Raw genomic sequence first — 4,467 nt, forward strand, 5'->3', positions numbered from 1 at the left:
TATTATTATTACTAAATTGGATTTAATAACTTTGAGTCATCATTTCTTTGTGATCTGATGAATTAAAAAGATATTATTCATATTTAGAAGTAATAATCTAGATGTTATTGAGAAGGGRAAAATGATTTGTCATATCAGGCAATTATTGTCTTAAATCTTTTCTGTTTATATTTGTCAAAGAATTGACTTATTGATTTAAGAAGTTTTGGTTACATCATTTGTTTTATATTGGAAGGGTTGAATCTCAAATCAGAGATATTATATAGGAGTGAGGTTCTTGGATATACTTCTTTTTGCTTGATGTTGTGAACTGCATCATTTATCTGTATTGTACTACATTTCCAAGCAAAATTTCGTTATCATATTTTGGTGTTCATCACCCTGCATTTGCAAAGAAGGAATTTAYTCACTAGACCCGTATGGTCTAACCCTCATTTTCTGTTTTAAATTATGCAATGCAGGAATAGCTGGGTCCGGGGATATAAAAGGGAAAGGGAAAATGTGATTATTTTCCTAATCTGTTATCTGCTTTTGAAGATACATATTATATTACATGTAATAGTACAGGATTTGTTTTGGAAATTTTATATGTAAATTTTGTACATATAGTAATCCTTGTACTAGTGGGACCTTTTGATGTAATCCATGTTTCTATGTAATGAAATATGTGTTCTATATAAATGTGGTGTTTGGGGGTGTTACATCACTGTACTATCCAAAGTTACCCCCATTGACGTGAAAGAAAAGTTTGTGTTGTATGCACGAATATTGTGTCTAAACATTTCGCCTAACTCTGATTGCGTTGTAAATAAATTGTATAGTTCTTCTGGAATTGGTGAGTATGCCAACTTTGTCTTCCCACTCATGCAACAAAAGGAAGGGAATCCAAATTCGAATCGCTTTGCTCCACAATGTTCACATGCATTTTGTTCCTTCAACACACGATGTTGTTTGGGGACACCATCATAAACAAAATTGTATGGATCCTCCTGTTGGATCTCAGCATTTCTATTATTTTCCTTGTTTCATTGATAATAGTTTCGGTTAGYAATTCTTCTCCTTTGAGCAGATGTTTGTGCATTAACAGGAGTTGTTTCACCAGGCGCTATTTAAGAAATTTGAATATGAAAAGTGAAGATTATTATAAAATTATCACTTCGTATCGAATTAAAAACATAGAGTTCAAAATAAATACTAACTTGTCGATTCTTGATTCACGGCTTCGTCAAAAAGAGGTAGCAGTATTCCACTGTTATTTTGAACGCCTAAGAAAGAAAACTTCATGTCAATGAGCCTCTAGTTTATGTCAATTGCAAAGATTCTAAAATAATAATAAATGTATGGTTTTTACCGTTGACATTTTCATGTCTCAACACCGAACATGCCTGGCTTGTTCCTTCACTATTAACAACATTTTCCTTTTTTCGTTGATAATAGTTTCGATTAATAATTTTTCTTCTTTGAGCAAAAGTTAACGCACTGACAGGAGTTGTTTCATTGATATTCGCTTGCGTTGTCTCCATTAGGGCGATATTTGTCATGTATGTCATAGATTGACCACTTTCTTCCCCAAGCGCTATGTACGATATTTGGATACGACAAATAAATATTATTATTATAAAGAACTACGAAAGTCGAGTTCAAAAAGATCGAGTTCGAAAAAAAATACTAACTCATCGATTCTTGATTAACAACTTCGTCAAAAAGAGGTAGCAATCTTCCACGCTTATTTATAATGCCTACGGAAAAAACATGTTAATGAGTCTAAAGTTTATATGAACACCAAAGTTTCTAAAGTGTGTATAACCGGATGGTATTTACCGTTGACGTTTTCCTTGCTTCGTTGATAATAGTTTCGATTAATAATTCTTCTCCTTTGTGCAAAAGTTAGTGTACTGACAGGAGTTGTTTCATTGATATTCTCTTGTGTTGTCTCAATTAGAGAGATATCTCTCATGTTTGACATTGATTGACTACTTCCTTCACCAAACGCAATTTTTCTTTTTTTTTCTTCATCTCTTTTTGTTCTGCATAATAAAGTCTATTGTATTAAATTTTATTTTTAAATATATATTGAGTAAGTACATCAAAAATTAAAATATATTCTCATTATATATTCCACATACCTTTTGCTATATCAAAATTAACTTGAGGACCATCAACACTTGCACTTCCTTCATCGACAATCCTCATTGTGCACCTTAACTACATAGAATAAATAAATATTGTTGCGCATCACTTATTTACAAAGCATTCAAAAAACATTCACCGAGACCAAATCAATGTTGAAAAACCATTAAACCAATATAAAATAACATAAAAGTTACACATGATTTTATTTCCACAACAATCACAAAAAAACACCCAAGCCCTAACCAACTTGTTGACATATTTTTAACTCAGCATAAGTTTTGTGTTGTGGGCTTCCAACATATCTAGATCGATCATAATTTTGGTTGAAGTCGTAGAACACAAAATATTAACTGAATATATTAGAAATTCATGATCAAAATATTCAAAAAACATTCACTGAATACAAATCAATGTTCAAAATATCATTCAACCAGTACAAAATAACATACAAGTTACATATGTTTTTATCTCCAAAACAATCGCAAAAAACACTCAACCCTAAACAACTTTGTGACAAATTTTTAACTCAACATAAATTTTATGTTGTGGGCTTCCGGCATATCTGGATCGATCACAATTTTGGTTAACGCCGTAGAACTCAATATATTCACTGAAAATATTAGAAAATATAAATTTAGTAGAGTTAATATAATATTTAAAAATAGAATGTAAACATAAATTATTAAATAATATATAACATACTTGAATTTAAATGAATAAGTTTAACCCGAGATGCATAAAATATAGAATTATTTTTTATTGCTCGAGCAATCGGCACAATACGTGTATGCTGAGTATCGTACAACCGCAACTTTATCATGTGCCCCCTATTAAAATAGTAAACTTAGTAAAACAATTTACACAATTTGTTAATTTGGTAAATATTTAATTTTTATACAAAATGCAAACTTACGTTCCATCTTGTAAAAATAGATCACACGAGCCCAATCGAAAGACACGATCGTCCGGCACATACTTAACTCGTCCTCCCATTATTATTTTTCCAACAACATCTAACAGAAGATATTTAAATCTAAATATTAAATATTGATTTGATATGAGAAATATATATAAATTTAATTGAAGATTTTGTGCCTTCGATTATCATCTTTCTTGTACTCCCATTTCAGCAAGAGTTTTTATCGAAGTCACCGATGGATATAACACAAACCCTCTTTCAATGTCACCCGTCAGAGGGATTAACTTGGTGTTTTTACTGATGATGATGATCCATTTGCCATGAACAAAACTATATTTTTCATATCTTGGGTACTCATGGCAAGTCCCTTCAATTTGAAAATGTTCCAAAGAAAAAACATCTCCCAACAAATTTCTTTGTTTGTACAAATTCAGTAAACCACATGAAACAATTGCTGCCATTTTGTCTCTCTAATATATAAAATATATAATATTATATTTGTTAGTATATTATAAAGAGAAATTTAATGAGAACAAAATTAAAATATGAATATTTTAACTTACGTTTCGGTCAAGAAAGATAAGATATAGTTTTTTTTCTTCCACATCTTCCCAAACAAATTCTACTCGAAGAGTGGAAAAATTCCACCAGACATGAGGTATGTAATGATGAAAATACTTCGGCATAAGAATATGAATCCATTTTCTACAAATTAAAGATAAAATATGAAACACATATATTAAAAAAATATTCATTCTTTTGAAAAATAAAGAAAAGGACGAATGATTTAATTCTATACACATATTATTTTTACTTAAAGATGATCCTTTTTTGTCATAACTGAATCTTGGTTATCACCTCAGGTCATGAATACGTGATTATTTGTTATATATGATTACGTGACAGCATGACAAATTGATATATTTGATCATGCTAGGGTATGAAATTATGTGCATAATATAGATGCATATATGAGATTATGTGTATATGTGGCTGCATATGTATGTATGATATATATATATATATATATATATATATACACACACACATGCATGGTATATGCATGAATGGATGTATGCATGAGTTATGTGAATACATGCATGTGTAGGAGGCGGTTTAGCCGCCATCCTGTTTTAGAAAGGTATAAAAGGAGGATTCAATCTCCATTTCATTCTTCTTACTATTTTTCAAAGTTAGTGTGCGATTTAAGTAAAGGGGGTTGACCGGATTCTTTTTGGAGCAAAGTAGATTCAAATAGGTTTCAAAAGAATTTTAAGGTGAGTGGTTTATATTACTTTTAAAACTCTTCATAAATTGATTGTAGAACTTTACTCTTGTTTAAAAGTTAAATATTTGAGGTGTTGTCCGGATTAGACTTAAACCGGCCAAGAGTTAGGCGGTTTAGTCTTAAACCG

Source organism: Cynara cardunculus (genome assembly GCF_001531365.2).
Source record: "Cynara cardunculus var. scolymus isolate 2C chromosome LG 3, CcrdV1, whole genome shotgun sequence".
NCBI lineage: Eukaryota > Viridiplantae > Streptophyta > Magnoliopsida > Asterales > Asteraceae > Cynara > Cynara cardunculus.